The 25,168-nt window shown below is 39.6% G+C and overlaps 1 long non-coding RNA gene across 1 annotated transcript; it reads left to right on the forward strand.

Annotated features, from left to right (window-relative positions):
* The first annotated feature begins 424 nt into the window (after positions 1–424).
* LOC132433557 (uncharacterized) lies at positions 425–24,795 on the forward strand. Its single transcript, XR_009521170.1, has 3 exons — positions 425–1,364; positions 2,035–2,106; positions 24,076–24,795. It is a non-coding gene; the product is annotated as an uncharacterized lncRNA (long non-coding RNA).
* The last annotated feature ends 373 nt before the right edge of the window (positions 24,796–25,168 follow it).

Consider the following 25,168-nt stretch of genomic DNA (forward strand, 5'->3'; position numbering starts at 1 on the left):
GCGGGGACAGCGGGGTGGTGGCCGCGCGGGCCGGGAGACGAGTGCGAAGCGGCGGCGGCGGCGGCGGCGGCGGCGGCGGCGTCCAGAGTGGCTTGAACTCGGGAACCTTTCGAGCCTTGAGTCATGCAGCCGGTCGTCCGGGACGCTGGCTGCCTCCCAGAGGATCAATTTTGGCAAGCCGAGGGCCGGCGCTTTTTAGACTGGGTCTTTTTGCTTCCCACAGAAAGAAAAAGAAAGTTTGCAGGGTTTCACCGGAGCAAACGCTCTGGGTGGCTTGCGAAGGCACCACGTGACACCTGGACACGCAGCTAGAGGCCTGTCCAATGACTCGCGACTTGGGGTGTTCAAAAAAGGCTTTTGCACGATCACAAGTAAGACCTCGTTAGCTTGAAAACGAAACAAGGCGTGTTCGGAAAATGCAAGATGTTTAAAGCTAAGTCTTCTAAAAAAAGCACCAATTAGCCAATATGAAGCGGCGATGCGGAAAGTTTCCCCCCTGTGGTTCTATAGGGGAAGAGAATCTCTTGTAGCGACTGGAAATGTTCAGCAACTTGGCCCTGACCTGAGCTGGTTGGCTCTGGGAAGGCGGGTGGTGGCAGAGAGTGTCAGAGAGGGAGAAAAAGACCACGCTTTGAAATTCAGGAAGCAACCCGATGTTGCGGAGTATATTGGCACCCAGGATTCTGTCGAGAGGATGGCATTGATCGCGGGTGATAAATGTGCAGATATTGTTTTATATTAGTATTCAGATGTTACAAAATCATTTATCTGTACAGAAGGTAAACTGAGAATAGGAACTGTATCTGCCGTTTGTTGCAAACATTTTAGGTAAAATCTGTGACATAGTGAATTCCTTACTTTTGAATATGAGAAATACGATGACTTCCAGTTTCTTCGTTTTGTTTTAAAATGTCCTCCCCTTAAAGCGCACACAACACATGCTAAGGTTACAAGCATTCCCGTAACAATATCCGGGGATGACGCTGAAAGTATATGTTGGTGTCTTACACCTAGTCGGTCCTCAGAAAATAGTGGCGTGAATCACACAAATACATCATTTAGAAGATATTTTTTTTTTTTTTGCTAAAAAATCTAAGGTCTCATTCAGTTATGTTTCATAAATGTTCTACTTCGATATCCTTCTCCCTTAAATAAAACTCAAAGCTCATACGGACTCATTTTTTGACACTTAACTACTGTTATTTGGACGCTAGCGAGTATGCGGCTCTAAAAGGTTTTAAAAAAGAACTTCGGATTTTGACAGAAGAGCGCCCTCTGCTGCCGAATAGTTTATGGGCAACGCTCCTGAAAAGTGAAACGCTTGGGGGTATGCCCATCGCAAAGCTGGCAAGGTGAACTTTAAGGTATTTTTCACTAATATCTTTTTTGTCAGTCACTTTGTAATTCTAGCCATTTTAATCATTACTTCTAAGCTAGCAGAATAATTCAGTTGTGAATACTACCTTAAATACCATTTTCATTTCCATAGTAATTCATACCAGTTTATGCTTTAAAACCAATACTAAAACAGAAGATAGACCTGTTTTACAGTCGTTATTCTTTGCGTTAACAGATACCAAAATAAAAAAAAAAACGCTTTAATCATCGAAATACTTTTTCCAGTAATTTTAGCGCTGTGTCATATGAATCATTAAAATGGACTGATTTGAGCACAGACTACTTGCGATCATCTTACATCAGCGTTTTGCTTCTCTGCTTGTTTCCCTCTGTCTTAATTAGTGTTTCTGATGTCCCAGGCCAAGTATAAATGCACCTATAATCGCTGACTTTTTGGTTATCGCCTCTTCACCATAAAGACTGTCATTTTATTATAGTATTAATTTATTATACTTTCACAGTATTTTCTTTTTCCTTAAGTTTTTTTTCTAATGTTACATTTCTTTTACTAATTCATTTCTTTGTTGTCTGTATTAATATGCTCAGATGAAAACAGATTTTAAAAAGTCCCAAGTAACTGTGTAAATTGAAAACTGCACATCTTGACTGCTACTTCCATTGGTTCTCATTTTTTAGAGCTGCTCATCTTGAGGAGGAAGGAGCTACATTCAGAGGTTAGCTGCTGGTACAGCTTTGAGTCACTAGGAGGTAAGAGGATAACTGGTAAACCACAAATGAAGAGCTAAGGGAGGTGTATATCTCCTGCTGTAAATGCTAATATGGGCATTTCAGCTGCGTTCCTCACAATAAGCATTTTACCACTCTTTATAGAAACATACAGATAATGATCATGAATTAGTCTGTGGTTCTCAATTCTCTCAGTAGCAGAGGCAGAAATGAAATTGGGACCATTATTATGCTGAGAAATGTACTTAGAAAAAGTAGTCTCCAGGGCTAGAGAGAGACTCTGTCCTTGTATAAGCCGGGGGTGAGCAGCCCAGTACTCTCACAGAAGTCAAGTGTTCCAGATGCTCTGTGAATTGGGCTCCCTTCTCCCAGTTAAGGGTGCAGGAACAGCATCTTTTTCACATGGATGCTCATACGATCACCACATCTCAAGCCATTTCTAAAGGTGGAAAATAAATGTTGGAAGTTGCTGCCATGGGAATACGCCTGGCAATTGTTTGTCTATTTCCCCCCATTTATTTAGTGGTAATTACAAATTGTTCTATCCATATTCTACTGTGCACACATGGTTGATAAACATGTCAAGCTAGGGGGCAGACTGGATACATGACAAAAGGCTTATGAATTGGCCCAACTTCACTGCAGTTAGGTCAACACATCCCTGAGATCCTGGGGTGATTAATAAATTAATTAATTTGCAGTGGACTGCAATGCTGGCTTCTCAGTCCATTGACCAAGGGGTAGTCTCTAAACTGTGTTACCAATGTCCTTGCTTGACAGGGAGGTTATATGACCCATAGCATGTGAATATGGGAGTATGTATATTCACTATTGGCAAAAGTGGTTTTCTTTCTGTATTAAAATAGGACTCGAGTTTTGTATACACTGTCTATTGAGGAGCTCATAAATTCTGCTTGTAATCCAAAAATACTTTTGTTTTGGTAAAAATGATTTTATAACAAAAATCTAGTTGACTTTCATCTTTTTAAATTACTCCTTCACAGTTACACTTCCTCATTTAAATACACCCCCCCTTATGTAATTTTGCCCTGTACATCAGATGGCCTAAAGAATATTATTAGTAGAATTACGATTTAATGAGAATTTAGTATATATCAGGGACCAACCAAGGTCTCTTGTAACCCTTATTTTATAAGGGCAGTCCTATTGCTATTTGCATTTTACGAAGAAGGTAACTGACCCTTAGGGTACGTAACTGGCTCAAAGTTAGTGTCAGAGCTGGGGTTCAAATCCGAGTCCATCTGACTCCAGGTCAAACCCTCAGAGAATATTGCAAACATATAAAATTGAAAATGAAAGCCATAGGCTTAATACTAATCACTTTCTATGGTATCCTAGAGCAATACTTCCCAAATTATATATCAGAAAATGTTAGTTTCACATGATCTGTGTGAATGGCATGAAGAAAAAGAAAAGTTCCATGATCAAATGTTTTGGAAATAATGGGTTAAACCAATATTTTTAAACTGTAGAACTGTGCAACGTTAGTGGGAGCCATTCATGCTTGTAGTCATTGTGGATTTGTATAGTTATTACAGCATTTTTCCAGGCGATGGCAAAAACATGTCTTTCTGTTTTGCACAATGGTGCCATTTGAACTCTCATCGGTGCTAGAGGTGGGAATAATATGAAACGCCTAACAACTGCATACTGTTCCCTTTTGTGCATTGCTAACATCGTCACTTTCTGGTGTTTGTTGAACTGACAGATTATTTGTATCAGATGGATTTAAAAAAACAGCTAATTATTTTTAGCGTTCTAAATGCCTTACACTATTACTTGTTACACCTAAAAGATATGTTTGGAAAGTTCAAAGATTTTCTTGCTAGTTAGAGACTTCCCAAACGTAGTATAAGGACATTGGAATAACAAAATGTAAAACTATCTTTATTATTTATTTTGGCAGCGCTGGGTCTTAGTTGCATCATGCGGACTCTCTTAGTTGTAGCATGCAGGCTTCTTAGTTGCAGCATGCACGCGGTGTCTAGTTCCCCGACCAGGGATCAAACTCAGGGCCCCTGCATTGGGAGCACGGAGTCTTACCCACTGGACCACCAGGGAAGTCCCTAAAATTATTTTTTAGGTAGGCTAAGAATAAGTAGTTGGTTCAAGTAAAAATACTTGAAATATGTGTGCATGCACTAATACGAATGCATAATACACATTCGTTTAAACTTGTTGAGAGGAGAGGCTATTTTTGTTTCTTTATCCTTGCCAAACACCTGGCCCACAGAAGGCATTTATGCATTTAGTTAGTGTTTATTGAGTGCTTTCTTTTACCCAGGCATGGTTCTGTTCCAGACGCTAGAGATAAGGGTGAAAAAGTCCTCATGGAGCTTACATTTTATTGGGGAGAAATAGACAATAAATGGAAAGAGGGATGTGAAGCCAAAAAAGTGAATAATGGATATTGAAACACTTGTAGGGTTAGTAGATCAGAATTCTCAGTGAGACAAAAGCACTTTTGAAATGGGTACCAGAGGAAATGCACTGGGAGGAGAGGAAAGGTTTGAGATCACTTTTTAGGAGGTGATGTCATGATTGGTAATAATAAGGAGAAGTTATGACTTTAGAGTTGAGGGGATTAAATGGAAGAAAATAAAAGGACTATTGGAGAGAAAAAGATCAAGATGCTGAGGGACCTGATGTTGAATGGGGCAGCGCGTGAGTGATGCAGTCATTGGAGATGGAGACAGAGACAGAGCGAAGAGGAAGACAGCGAGCTCTGTGCTGCTTCTCATTGAAGCAACTGAAGGGATCGTAGGTGACGGCGTGAGGAGGGGCAAGTGCTGGTTAAGCGGGCTGGAAACTTCGTAAAGGATGGAGTTTCTGAGACAGAGGAGGAGAAATGGTTTGGAAATGGCAGTTTACATAAATATAAAAAAGTAAAAGGAGGTGAGAGGACCGTGGGGAGGTGTGTTCCCAGGAGCAGCCAGAGTTCAATTAGGCCAAGACTGTGATGGAAACATCATTTTGATGAATGAATAAATATTGAATTTTCTTTTCTTAAAAATTTTATTTATTTTATTTTTGGTTGCATTGGCTCTTTGTTGCTGCACGCGGGCTTTCTCTAGTTGCGGCGAGCAGGGGCTATTCTTTGCTGCGGTGCGTGGGCTTCTCATTGCGGTGGCTTCTCTTGTTGCAGAGCGTGGGCTCTAGGCACGCGAGCTTCAGTAGTTGTGGCACGCGGGCTCAGTAGTTCACGGGCTCTAGAGTGCAGGTTCAGTAGTTGTGGCGCACTGGCTTAGTTGGTCCACGGCATGTGGGATCTTCCCGGACCAGGGCTCAAACCTGTGTCCCCTGCTTTGGCAGGCAGATTCTTAACCACAGCGCCACCAGGGAAGTCCCTTGAATTTTCATATAGATATAATTATTTTGAATAATTTTTAACTTAACCTTTTAATTTAATATTAAAGTAATGCATTCCAATTCCCTTTGTTCATGCTGTGATTTGTGTTTCAATACACTCATAAGGATCAAAGTTGGAAGTAGAAGAGAGACTTCTTAGTTTAAAAGTATGTGTTGAGAGGGCAACTATCTATTTTTTACTGTATACATGTCAGTATTTTTGAATTTATTACAAGTAAGTACTCCTTTTATAATAAAGGGGAAAACGAATTATTTTTCTTTACCATAAATATCTGAAAATAAGGCCATCAAAAATTAAAATGGATATCCTGAACAATTTTCCTTTTATTCTGGAGTAGGAGAGTTTCAGAAAAGGAAAATAGTCAATACTTTTTTTTTTTTTTTTAAAGATGTTGGGGGTAGGAGTTTAGTAATTTATTTATTTATTTTTGCTGTGTTAGGTCTTCGTTTCTGTGCAAGGGCTTTCTCTAGTTGTGGCAAGCGGGGGCCACTCTTCATTGCGGTGTGTGGGCCTCTCACTATCGCGGCCTCTCTTGTTGCGGAGCACAGGCTCCAGACGCGCAGGCTCAGTAGTTGTGGCTCACGGGCCTAGTTGCTCCGCGGCATGTGGGATCCTCCCAGACCAGGGCTCGAACCCGTGTCCCCTGCATTAGCAGGCAGATTCTCAACCACTGCGCCACGAGGGAAGCCCCAGTCAATACGTTTTTTAAGATTGTTCTGCTGTCTCCATCTCCCTACCAAAACATGAGTTGGGGTTGGATTTTCTCCAAATACTTGAGCAGCTTCCCCTATCTCTTTGCAGAACAAGATGCTCTAACAACTTCCCATATTATATCCAGGTTCTCTTTGATATTTACCCATATTAAGGAAGGGTATATAGGAGTTCTGAGGAGAAAAAAGACTTCCCTCTGTTTCCCATTTTCTAAATAATTGACTCACTTGTGTATTGTGCTAGTGAGCTCTACCAAGTCTTTTTTGTTTTGTTTTGTTTTGTTTTTCCCAGCTTTATTGAGATACAGGTTTCCTCCACTATCCGAAAGTAGAGCTTTCCTATGAAACCTTCGTAAGCCAAAATGGTGTAAAGCGAGGAAGCAATTACCTTAGGACACATCTTGCTAATGGATGCACAGAATAAATTGAGGCAAAGCACAGATGCTCACAGACACAGTGCAAAGCTATGGTGGCTTGATGCTGAGATGCTGAGTGTAGTTCCAGGGAAGGAGATTGGCAGGGCCCCTCTCACTGCCCTGGGTGCCCTGGGCCTCTACAATGGCTCACTGAAAAACACTGATCGCTATTTTTGCTTTTCTCCTTTTTTCATAAAAGTGAAAATCCTCTTTGGATTTCTTTCAGTTGGCAAAAACAGGTACTAATGTAGGTCTTTTGTAAAAACTAAGTGGCTTGAAGCAAACTTTCAGAAAACAGGGATTCCTGCATAATTGACAAATAACATTGTATAAGCTTAAGGTGTACAATGTGATGATTTGATATATGTATACGTTGTGAAATTATTACATTAAGGTTAATTAACAGATCCATCACCTTGCATAGTTATCATTGTGTGTGTGTGTGTGTGTGTGTGTGTGTGTGTTGAGAACATTTAAGGTCTATTTACTCTCTTATCAACTTAAAAAAATTATTATTGTTTTTAAAATATATTTTTAAATTAATTAATTTTATTTATTTATTTTTGGCTGCATTGGGTCTTCGTTGCTGCGCATGGGCTTTCTCTAGTTGCAGCGAGCAAGGGCCACTCTTCATTGTGGCACACGGGCTTCTCACTGTGGTGGCTTCTCTTGTTGAGCAGCATGGGCTCTAGGTGCGCAGGCTTCCATTGTTGTAGCATGCGAGCTCAGTAGTTGTGGCTCATGGGCTGTAGAACTCAGGCTCAGTAGTTGTGGCTTCTGGGCTTACTTGCTCCGCGGCATGTGGGATCTTCCCGGACCAGGGCTTGAACCCATGTCCCCTGCATTGGCAGGTGGACTCCCAACCACTGTGCCACCAGGGAAGCCCTCTCTTATCAACTTTTAAGTATACAATGCAGTATTGTTAACTACAGTCACCGGGCTTTACATTAGATCCCCAGAAGTTACTCATCTTATAAATGAAAATCTGTACCCTTTGACCAACATCTCCCCATTCCTCCTGTAAAAATAAAGCTACCATATGATCCAGCAATCCCACTTCTGGCAGATGAAGTGAAGTCACTATGTTGAAGAGTTATCTGCATCCTCATGTTCATTGCAGCATTATTCACATTAGCCAAGACAAGGAGATACCCTAAGTGTCCAACAATAGATGAATGGATAAAGAAAATGTGGTATATATACACTGGAATATTATCCAGCTGTAAAAAGAAGGAAATCCTGCCGTTTGTGACAAAAGGGATGGACCTTGAAGGTTTTATGTTAAGAGAAATAAGTCTGACAGAGAAAGACAAATACTGCATGATCTACTAAATCTTTGAGTAAATAATTCAACAATCCTTTAGGCTGAATATTGCTTCCTCTTGGGTCATACTTTATCAACTATAGATAAAACAGGCCTATTTAATAAATTAAAAGGAAAATGAGCACTTACTATGTGTAAGGCATTATGCTAAGAGCAAACCTTAGATTACCTCATTTAATCCTTGTAACATCTCTTTGAGGTAGGTTGTTGTCTAATTTACAGATGAAGAAACGGAGACACAGAGAGAATAAGTAGCCCTAGATCATACAATTATTAATTCCTGGAACTAGGATAGGAACCCAAGTCCGCCACACCCCTGAACACACAGCCCTCTGTTTAGGTAGATATTTTCATTTTTTTCAGTAGGGATTTTCATTTTTGCTGTGTTTTGGAGCTGAGATTGTCACTAAAACTGGATATTTCTCCAGAGAGCTTTAGGGAAATGTCTTTAGGGTAGGAGAAGCTTCAAATTTCCATAAAAGATTATCTCAAAATCACTATATAATGATAAGAATAAATGATGTTATCTATAGTGCAATGAGTGCTATTCATGATGTTGTTCTATGTGACTTGAACCAAAAGTTTGGAGTACTTGTGACTCTTTAGGAAAAAAAAAAAGAAAAGAAAGCCTATCAAAACCCCTCAATGATTTTAAGTGGCATATCTGTGCCAGAATCCTGACAGCACACTCAGCTGGGATTTTTTACCCCCCAGCTTTATTGAGGTATATAAATGACTAACAAAAATTTGGCATATATTGAAGGTGTGCAATCTGATGTTTTGATATACATATACATTGTGAAATGATTGCCACAATCAAGTCAATTGTCATGATTGTCAAAAATCAGGTCATGATTTTTTTGTGTGGTGAGAACACTTAAGATCAAGTCTCTTAGCAAATTTCAAGTATTTAATACAGTATTATTAAGTATTGTCACCTTGCTGTGCATTAGATCTCCAGACTTATTCATCTTGCATAACAGTGGAATTTTTTAAACAGATGTGTTTATTAAAAGAATTATTTACAGAGGAGTGGGTGTATTAAGGGACTAAGGGACTCAACAAGGGATGTTAAGATACCCAGGGGTAACAGCAGGAAGCCATTACTTTCATAGATCTGGAGGGCAGGAGAGGAAAGGGTGTTATCAGAGCAGGTGAGAGTGGTGATCTTGGAAGTGGCCTCCAACAAGAGCTATAGTTGTTGCAGGACCAGCCATGGCCAGAAGGGGGTGAGCAGACACATAAACAGGAGGAATCAACACTCCAACCAGAAGCCAGGGGGCAAGGGCCTGGGTAGGGGTGAGGAGTTTCCTACCACAGAGGTCACCCTTCTAGGGCACAGAGCAGGATGGAGAATGGATTTGGGGACAAATTGAGAAAAACAGCCAGTTATCTATCAAGGACAGACCTAAGAGTGGTAATTTAGAGCTAAATAAGTCTCCATTATTTAGTAGGAACACAGCTATATTCAATAAAAGGCAATACTTTAGGAAATAGCTGAGATCTATAGAACGTTATTTTAGATTTGAACTACAGTGAAAGGCACTTTGGTATATGTCAGCACTTAGTAGCTTAATTGGTGTGTGAGTCAGCTCCAGCTGCCATAACAAAATACCATAGACTGGGTGGCTTAAACAACAGACATCTGTTTCCTCACAGTTCTGGAGGCTGGAAGGCCACAATCAGGGTGCCAGTAAGGTTGGGCTCTAGTGAGAGCTTTCTTCGTGGCTTGTAAATGGCTGTCATCTTGCTGTGACCTCTTTTCTGCATGCTTAGGGGTGGGGGTGGTGGAGATTGGGAAGGGGGATGAGGGGAGATAGAGAGACAGACAGAGAGAAAGAGAGAGACACCTCTTTCTCTTCTTTTAACGACACTAATCCTATCAGATTAGGGCCCCACCCTCATGACTTCATTTAATTGTAATTATCCTTCAAAGGCCTCATCTCTAGATGCCATTTACATTGGGGATTAGAGCTTCAACCTAGAAATTCTGGAAGAAAATTTAGTCCATAACAATTGAGATCTCGTTCCAAAAAAAAAAAGAAAAAATAGAAAAAAGAATGTTAAGAATTTGTTCGTTGATACTTCTTTTTAAACTTTTTATTTGGAAATAATTTTTTTTTTAAGTTGCAAATATAAGATAGGGAGTTCCTGTATATGCTTCACTTGGCTTCCCCTAAGGTCAATACTTATATAACTATTGTATAAGTATAAAAACTAGGAAACTACTATTGTAACAATACTATTAACTAAACTTATTCAAATTTCACAAGTCTTCCCCCTAAAGTCCTGTTTTTATTCCAGGATCCCACACTAAATTTAGTTGTCTCTAGTCTTCTCCAATCAGTGACGTTTTCTCATTCTGTCTTTTTCTTTAATGACCTCAACATTGCTGATGAGTACTGGCCAATTACTTTGGAGAATGCCTCTCATTTGGGTTTTTCTTAAGATTAAATTGAGATTCTGCATTTTTGGCAAGAATACCCCAGAAATGATCCTATATCTTTCTCTGTTTATCATTTCAGGGGACACATAATGTTGATAATGTCATCTTACTGGGTTTTTCCAGTATAATATTACTATTTTTCCCTTCATAGATAAATATCCTTAGGGAGATTGTTCTCTGCTTCGTGATCATTTTGTGATACCTTAAAACAGAAGTGGGGAAGGGAAGGAAACTTCCTGCCCTTAATATTTTAAGTACTATCACTCTGTGAGACGCACAGAGTATGAGAGAGAGCAATGTGAGGTTATTATTCCTATTTTAAAAAAGAGAAAACTACATCATTTTTAGATTAAGTGATTTGGCCAAGGTTACAGAGGGAAGCCTATTTTTAAAATTTTGAATAACTGTTGGATTTTCAGAAGAACTTACAAATATAATCACATTATGTGACAATAGACTCTAAAATTCAAATTGTTTGATACCAGAACATAAATTGATTTTTTCATTCATTTTCAGGTGCCTGCGATGCGCTAGGATTTATACAGTCTTTAAAAGTAGATCACAGCTCAGACTGAAGCACTAGTTTAAAACCATGGCACATCTCCAAAACTCATTTAAGGAACCAGGTGGTTAGTTAAACCTTCAATCAGATTATTATTTAAGTGCTTCTTAATAATCATTCTGTGGTTTAGGCAAAAATGATAGAGGAACACTCTGAAAATGTTGCGTCATGATTTGGGGGCCAATACAAGGACCATTTACCACAGATAAATAATTATAAAATGAATAACTATAATGATGACAGCAATTTTTGAGATATTTAGGATAAGAATTTGTCAAGTAAATTGTTGTGAATACCTTCTGAATAGAAGTTAAATTTGAGTGAAGGTGGAAAATGGCACCTAAATTTAAATTATATTTATATTGACATAGATAATTGTGTAACATTGCCTAGAATATCTAAGGATCAGAAAGCTAAACGGACGTAAGCACTAGATATGTGAATATATAATAATTACTCCCACTGAAGAGATTTTAAAATAAGTTAACCCAATTCTCTGAATTGAGATTTCATATAATAAAAGCAAGAATTAAAACTTTAAAAAAGATTTAATAGTGATAGTCTTTTAAAAATGATTTTAATCTCTCTCTCTCCCTACGTCTGATTCCAGTTCCCCAGAGGCAAGCATTTTCTTAGAGCTTCTAGTATTTACTTCTACAATTGGAATAACCTGCTTATACTGTTATTTCTTGATTTTTAATAAATGTTTAATATTACCAATTGACTTCCTACTGTGGAAGGTGAGGATTTAGCTCACTTACAGCCAATACTTTACTCCCATTTCAGCTTTCTTATCATATTAATATGATTTTACCATAATTTTTGGTTAGATGATATTCAGTGTTGATAATATTAGGACTGTGTAAAGATTACTTACAATTGAGCCATGTAGGGGATTATGTTCCTTCTTTGAGCAACTTTTTGTTTTCCCTGGCATTCATGATTGTCTTTTTTGTTGCTTGCTTAGTTTTCTTTTATTAATTAATTGTAAAACTCTCAGCTATTAAGTATCACACATTATAATAAGGTGATACAATTGCTTCCTTCCCTTCCCTTCTTTTCCTTTCCTGTTTTCTCCTCCCTCTCACTCTCTCCCTGATGATTCATAATGCTGAGCGCCTGTTCACAGACCTGTTGTCCATTTGTGTGACTTCTTTGAGAAATATCTATTCAAGTCATTTGCCCATTTTAAAACATGATTATTTGTTTTCTTGCTATTGAGCTGAGTTCCTTCTGTATTTTGAGTATTACCCCCTTATCAGATATATGGTTTGCAAATATTTTTTCCCATTCCATAGGTTGTCTCTTCACTGTTGATTGTTTTCTCTGCTGTGCCGAGCCCTTTTAGTTTGATGAAATCCTATCTGTCTAATTTTGCTTTTGTTGCCTGTGCTTATGGGTAATTATTATTTTTGCTTCTTTTTTTTTATTGTGGTAAAAAACACATAACCTTAATTTTACCACCTTAACCATTTTAAAGTGTGCAGTTCAAGAGAGGGACTTCCCTGGCAGTCCAGTGGTTAAGTTTCCATACTTCCACTGCAGGGGGAGCCAGTTCGATCCCTAGTTGGGGAACTGAGATCCTGTATGCTGCTTGGCCAAAAAAAAAAAAAAAAAAGATTTTAAAGTGTGCAGTTCAGTAGTGTTAAGTATATTCACTTTGTTGTTTGACAGATCTCTAGAACTCTTTCATCTGTACCCATTAAACACGAATGCCCACTTCCTATCCCTCCTAGCCCCTGGCACCATCATTCTACTTTCTGTTTCTATGAATTTGACTACTTTAGACACTTCACATGAATTGAATCATACCGATTTTGGCCTTTTGTGTCTAGCTCACTTTGCTTTGCATAATGTCCTCCAGGTTCATCCATGTTGTAGAATGTGACAGAATTTCCTTCTTTTTAGAGAATACATAATACCCATTGTATGTATGTACCACATTTTCTCTATCCATTCATCTGTTAATGGACATTCTTGGCTACTGTGATTAATACTGCAATGAACATTTTTATGCAAATATCTGTTCGACATTTTTCTTTGAATTCTTTTGGATATATACCCAGAAGTTCGATTGCTAGATCATATGATAATTATATTTTTAATTTTTTTATGAACATCCATACTGTTTTCCATAATGGCTGCAACGTTTTACATTCCCATCGGTACTGCACAAGGGTTCCAATTTTTCTGCATCCTTCCAATGAAAATGTTATTTTCTGTTCTTTGAATAGTGGGCACCCTAATGAATGTGAGATGATATCTCACTGTGGTTGTAATTTGCATTTCTCTTAGGATTAGTAATGTTTTCATATGTTTGTTGGCCATTTGTATATCTTAATTGGAGAATCGTCTATTCAAGTCCTTTGTCCACTTTTTAAATAGAGATATTTGTTGTTGTTAATTTGTAAAAGTTCCTTATATATTTTGGATATTAATCCTGCATCAGGTATATGATTTATAAATTTTTTTCCCATTCCATAGATTGCCTTTTTCCTCTGCTGATTGTTTTTTTTTAATATGCAGAAGTTTAAGGTTTGCTATAGTCCCATTCGTCTATTTTTGCTTTTGTTGCCATGCTTTTGATTGTCAAGTCCAAGGTGCTAAAGCTTTTTCTAAGAGTTGTATAATTTTAGATCTTACATTGAAGTCTCTAATCCATTTTGAGTTAATTTTTGTATATGGTATAAGGCAAGGGTCCAAGTTCACTGTTTTGCATGTGGATATCCATTTTTCACAGAAGCGTTTTTTTTTTTTTTTTTTTTTTTTTTTGGCGATACGCGGGCCTCTCACTGTTGTGGCCTCTCCCGTTGCGGAGCACAGGCTTCGGACGCACAGGCTCAGTAGCCATGGCTCACTGGCCCAGCCGCTCCACGGCATGTGGGATCTTCCTGGACCGGGGCATGAACCCGTGTCTCCTGCATTGGCAGGCGGACTCTCAACCACTGCGCCACCAGGGAAGCCCCACAGAACCATTTTTTGAAGAGACTGACCTTTCCCCATTGTGTAGTCTTGTCACCCTCGTCAAAAATCATTTGGCCATATACAAAAAAATTATTATATAAAGTAAAAAAATGAAAATACAACTTACATTTCTAGGAAGATGGTATAGATGTACATTTCCCTATTCCTCCCACTATGTACAACTAAAACCCCTGGATATTATATGTAAAACAAATATAAGAATCTGAAAGGTAGAGATAAGAAGGCAGGACTACTAGGGACCTTGGAACCCAAGGACCAGTATGGTGGTAAGTATTCTGAATTTTCTCTTTGCTTCATATATCCTAGACTTGGAGCTGAAAAGCCAGCAACTCAGAAACACCGAAGAGCATTGATAAAAACCCCCAAAACAAAAATCCCAAATTGATATACAGATTTAACATAATTCATATAACAATTCCTACAGGAATTCTTGTAGATTTGTATAAGATTTTTCTAAAATGTATATGGAAGGATAAAGAAATAAGCATAGTTAAAACAATTTTGAAAAAGAAGAATAAAGGTGGGGGGGAATCCATCTACCTAATTTCAAGACTTATGATGTACCTGCAGTAATCAAGACTCTCTGGAGGGATAGACACATGGATCAGTGGGACAGAATAGGGGACCTAGAAACTGCCTCAATCACACAAATATGCCCAATTGATTTTTGATAAAAGTGCAAAAGCAATTTGATTAAGGAAAAACAACCTTCTCAACAAGTGGTGGTAGGACAGTGGGACATCCATAGGCAAAAAAAAAAAAAAAGCCTTGATCACACCTTATACAAAAATTAGGTCATAAAGGGCCACAGAATTAAATGCCAAATGTAAAACAGTAAATTTTTTTAGAAAAAAATAGGACAAAATCTTTGGGAGCAAAGAGTTCTTAGCTCTTAACTGTTTGTTAGGCAAAGAGTTCTTAGACTTGAAATCATAAGTAAAATTCATAAAAGGAAAAAATTGATAAATTATACCTCACCAAAATTTAAAAATTTGCCCTGCAGAAGACCCTGTTAAGAGAATGAAAAGATAAGTTGTAAATATGAGAAATATTTGCAGAACACATATCCAAAAAAAGGACTAGTAACTAGAATATACAGAGAAACCTAAAAAGCCAACAGTAAAAAAACAAAACACTCCAAAAATATATGAAGAGACAGCTCACTGAATAGTATATACAGATGGTCAATAAGCTCATGAAGAAATGTTCAACATCATTTGCCATTATGGAAATGCAAATTTAAGCCACAATGGTATATTGTTACATACCTATCTGAACGGATAAAATAAAAACTAGAAAATGGCAACTACTGGAGGAAATGCTGAGTAACTGAGTCCCTCATACATTGTTGGTTGAAATGTAAAGGTGGTATAGTTACTCTGGAAAACAGTATGGCAGTTTCTAAAAAAATGAAACATGCAATAACTGGATGACCCAGACATTATACTCCTGGGCATTTATCCCAGAGAAGTAAATACTTTTGTTCACACAAAAACCTGTAGACAAATGTTTATAGTAGCTTTATTTGTAACAAAATCTGGAGATAATTTAGATGTCTTTCCACAAGTGAATAGTTAAATAAACTGTGGTACAATGGAATACTGCTCAGAAATAAAAAGGAATGAACTACTGATATATGCAACAACCTAGATGAATACCCAGAGAATTATGTGAGTGAAAAAAAGCTTAATCCCAAAAGGTTACTTACTGTGGGATTCTATTTATGTAACATTCTTGAAATGACAAAAGTATAGATATGGAAAAAAGATTAGTGGTTGCCAAAGGTTAAGGAGGATATAGGGGTGGGAGAAAAGTGGGTGTGGCTATAAAAGGTCAATTTGAGGGATGCTTATGGTGATGCAAATAATCTGTGTTTTGACTATGTCAATATTAACATCCTGGTTGTGATATTGTACTATGTTTTTGTGAGACATTACCAGTGGGGAAACCTGGGTAAAGAGTACGCGTGATCTCTGTATTATTTATTGCAACGGCATGTGAACCTACAATTATCTTAAAAAGTATAATTGTAAAAAGTGTAAGTACTTCCCTTACTTTTCTTCAATTTAACTACCATTAAACATTTTGGTGCACTTTTTCCAAATGGTATGTCAAGACAAAATCCAGATTTCAGATAAGGACTCCATGGTCTTTTAGACCATGTTATACATACTGGTCTGAAATGCTTACCTTTTCCATTTGATAATATAGCTCAGACAGCTTTCCAGGTCAGTACATCTCTCTCTCTCTCTCTCTCTCTCTCTCTCTCTCTCCCCCTCCCCCCCCCTTAAAGACTGTACGGTTATCCGTTGTAGGGATGTAGAATTCCATTCCCCTGTTAATAGACATTTATGTTTGTTATGGATTGAATGGCACCGTCCTTTCCCCTCTCTCCCCAAAAAGATATGTTGAAGTCCTAAAGCCCAGTACCTGAGAATGTGACCTTATTTCTAAACAGAGTCTTTACAGAGGTAATCAAATTAAAATGAGGTCATTAGGATGGGCCCTAATCCAATGTGACTGGTGTCCTTATAAAAAGAGGAAATTTGGACCCAGAGACAGACATGTACAGAAGGAAGATGATATGAAGACATATATTCTCCATGTAAAAACAGAGAATGGGAGTGCTGCATCTACAAGCCAAGGAATGCCAGAGATTACTAGCAAATCACCAGAAGCTAGGAAGGGTAAAGGAAGGATTCCCACAAATTTCAGGGGGAGCATGGTCCTGCTGACATCTTGATATCAGACTTCTAACTTCTAGAACTGTGAGATAACACATTTGTTCTTTTAAGCCATTCAGTTTGTGATACATTGTTACAGCAACCCTAGGAAACTAATACAATGCTGTTTCTTTATTTTGCTATTACAGATTGCTACAATGAACATTCTTTTACACATAGCTTTATGCCTTCTTGTTATTTCTGTAGGGTGAATGCAATTATGAATCATTGTGTATGTGTATGGTGCATTTTAATATGTGTATTAGTCTTCGTGGGTTGACATAACAAAATACCATAGATTGGGAGGCTTAAACAACAGAAATGTAATTCTCACAGCTCTGGAGACTAGAAAGTTCAAAATCAAGGTGCTGGCCAATTCAGTTCCTGATGAGAGCCTTCTTCCTTGCTTGCAGAGAGCTGCCTTCTCGCTGTGTCCTCACATGGTGGGGAGGAAGGTAGCAAGCTCTGGTGTGTCTTCTTATAAGGACACTAGTCCTAGCAGATTTGGGTCCCACCCTCATGACCTTATTTAACCCTAGGGTCCCAAAGGTCCCATCTTCAAATACCATCACACTTGGGGGTTAGGGCTTCAACATAGGAATTTTATAGGGACACAGTTCAGTCCATAGCATTCTGCCTCTGGCCCTCCAAAATGCATGTCCTTATTGCATGCCGAATACATTCATATCATTCAAACAGCCCCCAAAATTCTAACTCTAGCATCCACTCTAAAGTCTAAGTCTCATTTAAATATCTAAATTGGTGAGATTTGAGATATAATTCATCCTGAGGCAAAAATCCCTCTCCAGCTATAAACCTGTGAAATCAGACAAGTTACGTGCTTCCAAAATAAAATGGTGGGATGGGCATAGGCTAGACATTCCCATACCAAAATAGAGAAATAGAAAAGAAAGAAGGGATGATGCATCCCAAGCGAGTCCAAAACCTAGAAAGACAAATTCCAATAAATCTTAAGGCTCCTCTTTGACTGAATGTCCTCCTTCCAGATCCACAGGGGCAGGGTCCTGCCTTATGGACCCACTGGCATGGTGGTCCCACCCATCAGGCTCTCCTGGGCAAGGTCTGCTCCCAAGGCTCCAGGTACCCCTAATCCCATGGCTCTGCAGGGTGGCCCCACCTCTGAGGCTTCAGGCAGAGACCATCTGGCTGGTTGAAACCAAGGTGGTAGCCCCAGCCTTTGAAACTGAGGAGGCAACCCCAATGATCTGAATCACCTTTGGCATTATTTTTTCCTTTTCTTTAAGAAGAGTATATATTCTCAGCCAAATAGCTCATGATCCGTTCCTGTTGGATCTAAGCAGTCCAATAGTCTTCCTTCATTCTGTCCCACGTTTTCCTGTTTCCTTCAGTCCCACCTGTCAGTGATCCCATCTCTATTCCTGGCTTCTGCTGAGATGGCTGATTAAATCCATGAGTCTCACCCCTGATCTTTTTTTTTTTTTTTTTTGCGGTACGCGGGCCTCTCACTGTTGTGGCCTCTCCCACTGCGGAGCACAGGCTCCGGACGCGCAGGTCCAGCAGCCATGGCTCACTGGCCCAGCTGCTCCACGGCACGTGGGATCCTCCCGGACTGGGGCACGAACACGTGTCCCCTGAATCGGCAGGCAGACTCTCAACCACTGCGCCACCGGGGAAGCCCACCCCTGATGTTTTTATCTAATGGTTATTGAGCCACACCCTTAGTGTTCCGTTCAGAACGAGCTTTCTCTCTCTTTTTTTTTTTTTTTTTTTGCTATATGAATAGACTGAGAAATTTCTAAATCTCTTAAGTTCCTTTTTGTTTAACAATTCCTTCTTCAATTCATTGCCTTCCTTTTGCATTTTACTGTAAGCAGCCGGGGGAACCACGCTGCTCTTTCAACACTTTGCTTAGAAACCTCCTTGGCTAAATATCCAATTTCATTGCTTATAAATTCTTCCTGCCACAAAACATAAAACGCAGTTCAGTCAAGTTCTTTGCCACATTAAAACAAGTGTCCCTTTTCCTCCAGTTTCCAATAACCTATTCCTCATTCCTTCTGAGACCTCACTAGAATGGCCTTTAATATCCATATTTCCACCAACATTTTGTTCATGATTATTTATGTCTTCTCTAAGAAGATGAAAACTTTCTCTCCATCTCTCCTCTCTTCTATCTGAGCTCTCATCGGAATCACGTTTAACGTCCATACTTCTAGCATGCACCTCAAAACTCTTCCAGCCTCTACCCACTCTCCAGTTCCAGAGCTGCTTCTACATTTTTAGGTATTTGTTACAGCAGTATCCCACTTCTTGGTGCCAAAATTTGTATTTGTCAGCTTGGGCTGTCATAAAAAATACCATAGACTTGGAGGCGTAAACCACAGAAGGCTAATTCTCACAGTTCTGGAGGCTGGGAAATCCAAAGTCAAAGTACCAGCCAATTCTGTTCCTGGTGAGGGCCCTTTTCCTGGCTTGCAGATGGCTACCTTCTTGCTGTGTCCACACATGGTGGAAAAAGAGGCAGCAAGCTCTCTGGTGTCACTTTCTTAAAGAACACTAATCCTATCAGATTAGGGCCCCACCCCATGACCTCATCTAAATGCAGTTACCTCTCAAAGGTCCCATCACCAAATACCATCACACTGGTAATTTGGACTTCAGCATATGAATTTTAGTGGTACATAATTTGGTCCATAGCAGTATGTATATGATACATGATTCACTTCCAAATTACCCTGGTTGGCATTATTTTAATGTGTGTAACCAGGAGAAATATTGTCTCTTTTGGGGATTGGCGCTGAGTTGCAGGATCCATAGTAATGAACTTCCTTATATAGCGATTATTATACTGCCTAGACATTTTAATCACAATTATGTGTAAATGTGTATTATTGTTTATCTGTTAACATTGACATCTCAGAGAATAGCCACAACTGGCTACTACAGATACCATGGATTCAATAGCAGAGACCAAAAACAGAGTTGGTCTTCTCTACTTCCAGCCTGGCCTTTCTATACCCTTTCTCTTGGCCCATCACAAGTCCCCCCTCATTCCTTTCTTCTCTCTCTTCACAAAACCTGTCAAAATTTCCTTTCTGAAAAAGACTGTAGTAACAATAATTTACACAATTTTAAGGATTTAACCAAATTACCTTTTCATTCACAAAATTTGCTTTTTAAGCCTGAAATTTTAGGCATTAATGAGCAGACAAAAGGAGGGTTTGGAAAAACGACGGACCAGTCCAAGTACACTTAAAAATCAGATACAGATGACCTCTAGTCCTGTATGGACCTGGTTAGCATGGTATTTCCTACCTTCCTTCCATCTCTGAACCCTTAGGCTGTGCACATATATGATGTGCTGCTGCTGATGGTTGATCTTCAGGAACCTGTGACCTATTCCCCCTCTCTCTGTCCAACTTAAGAGCCAGGAAGGGGGAAGGAAGAAGACATTTCAACATGGAGGAGGGGAGAGGACAAGTGGCCGAGCACCTCACCAATTCCTAAGCTCAAGTTAAATCTTCATTCTCCTGTTGCCCTTTGGAAATACAGTGGGTAACACATGTGGCTTGTGTACGGAGAAAATTCTCGGAGGACAAGCTATGAAAAGATGTTGAAGTCCAAACCCAGCTTCAAAGTAGGGCTCACATCTTTTCTTTTTTTTCCTCCCAGCACCATCCCTCTCTTCTAAGGGTTTCTCATCTGCTTTTTTCTCCTGGTCATGAGGTTTTTTCATTTGCTGCTGACAACATAAACTATGAATTTAGTAAGGGTTTGGTTTAACTTTGGAGTAAAGCTAAAGCACAGCTGCTTCCTTTCTCTTGTGCCTTTTCCTCCTCCCCATCATTTTTTCCTATAAGTTTGGACGTTTACTATTTTAAAAATTTAGCCAAATATCTGTATTTTACAATCAAAACTGTTTTTTGAAAACATCAGTCTCATTTTTCTTTGTTAAAGAACTGACATGCCTGAAAGTTCTAGGACTCTAGCCACTCACTGCTACATATTATTAAGAAAAATGATTGTTGGACTGTTTTGAATGGGAGTGTGGCTGTGGAATTTTTTTTTCTTTCCCCTGCACACACCTCAGGAAGGAAAATACAGAAACACCCTTTTGACTACTCTCTTGAGAAGTACTCCTTAAGCCCAGAATAACTCCAAACAAGTAAAACCTTTGTGTTTAGCATAGAGTGGATCTGGAGGAGAAGAGGATGTAGAGAAAGACACAGAGCATTGGGCTCTTCTCACAAAGAAATTCTGTGCTTTTAGTCTCTGTGCTTTTAGTGTCTCTAAAAGCTGTTTACTGAGGGGAGGGGTGGTAGAAAATGTACCCATTACAGGGGTTGTTTGAATCTCTAAATCTGACTTCAGTTTCTGAGGTAAATGACCTGTGTAAATCAAATTGAAATTACCTCAGGTTTCTTTTTGCAATATTCTTCCCTCCTTTTTTTGCCCATGGTTGGCATTCCAGTTTGGGTTGTGCTTATAAGTAAAGCGCCAGGTGTGTAGACAGTAAATAGTTCCAGAGCGGACTGGGGCTTTTTATACTCTCAGATTCATCAACTCACAACACCTCAGTGGAAACCAATCTTCATTTGGGGAAGCAAAATACATTTTTGATATTAGTCCCATGGAACAATGGATTCTATTCACCATGGAATTCCCACATTTTCAACTATTACAAATTTTCTAACTTCTTGCCTTGTCGTTATTTCTGATTCAATCTGTCTAAAACCGAATTTATCAGCCCCCTCTGGTCCCTCACTGAATTTGTTGAAGAAAAAAATTGGGTGTTTTCTTCTAGGCACTGGGCTAGGTGCTTGGACTACAGTGGTGAAGAGGCAGTAATTCTCAGACCTTATGGAACTTCCATTTGAGCAGGAGAGGTCAGATAGTTAACAATAATGATCTTAATGACTATAATTTCAATGGAGACAAATGCTATGAAGGAGATGCACAGGTACTATGAGTGAGTTTAACTGGAGGAATCTGTCCTAATCTGGGGGATCAGGAAAAGTTCATTAAGGAAGAAGTGTCCAGGCTGAGCTCTAAAGATGGTTAGATATCCACTATGGGGTACTGTGTCTCCAGGGGAATCAATAGCTGTGGAAAGTGATTGTGAGGAAGCATGTCTTAAAGAAATTGAGCAAAAGCTATGGTTTCTGGAATAGAGAATGAAGGGAGAGTGATGTAAAATTCAGCCTTGTGAGGTAGGCTTGGAGCATGAAGGCCTTTGAGTCACCTGGGAGATTTAGAATTTTGTTCTAAGAGTAGTGAAAAGCCATAGAAAGATTTGAACCAGGAGAATCACTTAAATAGAATAAACTAGAATAACTGACTGCTGTCAGGAGAATGGAAGCAAATTCTGGTAGTTAAGATTTTTGTTCATCTAGCACACTTCTTGCCCTCCACTTCTGGTAACAGCACACCGCTCCTTGTTTTTGTTTTTTCTTGTTTTTGGCTGCATGTGGCTTGTGGGATTTTAGTTCCCCGACCAGAGATCGAACCCAGGCCCCCTGTAGTGGAAGAAAGGAGTCTTAACCACTGGACTGCCAGGGAAGTCCCAGCACCCTTCTGCTTGTGGAAAACCCCTTCCATGTGATTTGGGTAAGGTTTGACTCCCTCATCCCCCATCACAGGGATGGGCACATAATTTATCTAAATGTAACTAATCAGAGTTTCCTGTTCTCTTGGCCTCAGGGTTTGGTTCAGCAGTGGGCAATGACCCAAGTCAGACTAATTAACATCCTCTCCAGGACGTCTGCTCAAATTCTCAGGAAAGGGATAAACCCTGTCTCTCTGGGATTGTCAGCTGTAAGGATCAGGTCAGATCAATAGGGAAAAGATCAGTAATCTTTTCTATCATTTGGAGAGAGCCATCTGAGACCAAAACCAACCTAGAGGGAAGCATATCTAAGAGATGGAGAGAAAGATGGATTCCTGAATAAATTAGGCAAATCTATAGATCTAATCATGAAGAGTTCATTTCCTCTTGGTTATGTGATGCAATGAATATACTTCCTTTTAAAAAAAGTAATCTAGGGCTTCCCTGGTGGCGCAGTGGTTGAGAGTCCGCCTGCCGATGCGGGGGACGCGGGTTTGTGCCCCGGTCCGGGAAGATCCCACATGCCGCGGAGCGGCTGGGCCCGTGAACCATGGCTGCTGAGCCTGCGCGTCCGGAGCCTGTGCTCCGCAAGGGGAGAGGCCACAACAGTGAGAGGCCCGTGTAACGCAAAAAAAAAAAATAAAAGAAGTTATCTAGTTTGAATAGAATGTCTGTCATTTGCAATCAGAGTCCAGACCAATACTGGAAGTAAGAGTAGATGCAGGGAGATGGATTCAGTAGGTAGTAGTGATATAGGTGAGAGATGATGATTGGACTAATGTGGTCATAATAGAGATGGAGAGAAGCCAACACACTTGGAATCTGTTTAGGAGATACAATTGGAAGGATTGAACAATTGATTAGATGGGGGGGTGAAGGGAAAAGGGGAGTGTCAAAAATATTGGCTGGTTCTCTACCTTGCATATCTGAGGATGCCATTCACTAAGGCAGGAAACACCCAAGTAAGGATAGTTTTGGGCTAGTGGTGAAAGGAAGTTTTTAGTTCAGTTTTGCTCATGTTGAGTTTAGTGTCCTGAAAGACATGTGTCTGTTAATGGCACTATCATTTCTGCTAATAAGTGAGACTTAAAACTATTCCCTTCTTTGACTTAACTCTCACTATCATTTCTGAAAATTCAGGAAGACCTTAAGGTCTACATTTTAAAAAATCAATTTTTTTGAAGCATAGTTTACCAAAAAAATTGCATACATTATATATGTACCGTACAATGAGTTGTGATAAATGCTCATATCTATATAACCATCAACACAATGAAGATACATTTCCGGGCTTCCCTGGTGGTGCAGTGGTTGAGAGTCCGCCTGCCGATGCAGGGGACACGGGTTCATGCCCCGGTCCGGGAGGATCCCACATGCCACGGAGCAGCTGGCCACGGAGCAGCTGGCCCCGTGAGCCATGGCCGCTGAGCCTGCGCGTCCGGAGCCTCTGCTCCGCAACGGGAGAGGCCACAACAGTGAGAGGCCCGCGTACCGCAAAAAAAAAAAAAAAAAAAGATACATTTCCATCACCCAAAAATTTCCTTTGTGTTCCTTCCAAATCTGTCACCTGCTCCCCCCGACCCTTGGTCCCAGGCAAACGCCAGTCTTCTTTTTATCACTGTAGATTAAATTTGCCTTTCCTAAAGTCTTTCATATAGATGGAACTGTGGAGTATGTACTCTTTTATGTCTGGATCCTCTTACGTAGCATAATGTTTTTCGAGATTCACCAATTTTATTGTTGAATTATTCCACTGTATGGATATACCATGATTTGTTTCTTTGTTTGTTTGTTTGTTTTTTTGCGGTATGCGGGCCTCTCACTGTTGTGGCCTCTCCCCTTGCAGAGCACAGGCTCCGGACGCGCAGGCTCAGTGGCCATGGCTCACGGGCCCAGCCGCTCCGCGGCATGTGGGATCCTCCCGGACCGGGGCACGAACCCGTGTGTCCTGCATCGGCAGGCGGACTCCCAACCACTGCGCCACCAGGGAAGCCCCCCATGATTTGTTAATTCACTCTCCTGTTAATGAATGAATATCTGAATTGTTTCTAGTTTTGGGCTTTTAGAAATAAAGGTGCTATATACTTGCTACGCACAGGTCTTTGTGTGAACACAGTTTTTATTTTTCTTGAGTAAATCCCTAAGATTTGCATTACTGGGTCATATGGTAAGAGTATGTTTGTCTAACGTTATAAGAAATTGCTAGTGTTTTCCAAATGGCTACTCCTCCGGCAATTTATGAGAGGCCCAGTTACTTCCACATTCTTGTCCATACTTGATATTGTTATTCTTTCTAATTTTAGCTATCTTAGTGCATGTGTAATGGTATTTCATTGTGGTTTAATTTGCATTTTCCTGATGATTAATGATGAGCATTTTGCTATTTTTTTATTTGCCGTTATTAAATGAGGTGCTTATTGCTATTTGTAGGTATACTTTGGAGAAGTGTCTATTCAAATTCTTTATTTTTAAAAAATACTTTTTTATTTTAAAATAATTATAGGCTCATAGGAAGTTGCAAAAATAGTACAATGAGTCTGATGTACACTTCTCCCAGCTTTCCAATAGTGACATGTTATGTAGCTTGTAGTACAGTATCAACACCAGGAAATTTACATTGGTATTACTGTTAACAGACTTTATTCAGCTTTATCTTTAATAAACCTGCATTTTGTTGGTATGTGGATGTGTGTGTGTGTTCCATGCATTTTTATCCTATGCAAAGATTTGTGCAGTTACTACAACAATCAAGATACAGAATTGTTCTATTACCACAAAATGACTCTCTCATGCATACCCCATCACACAATCCATCCCATCCTTGGTCCCTATCCTTTAGTACCAGTGTTTGTTTTCTATCGCTATGATTTTATCACTTTGAGAATAAACAGAATCATATAGTATGCCTCCTTTTGAGACTGGCTTTTTCACTCAGCACA

This window comes from Delphinus delphis, chromosome 11 (assembly GCF_949987515.2).
Source record: "Delphinus delphis chromosome 11, mDelDel1.2, whole genome shotgun sequence".
NCBI lineage: Eukaryota > Metazoa > Chordata > Mammalia > Artiodactyla > Delphinidae > Delphinus > Delphinus delphis.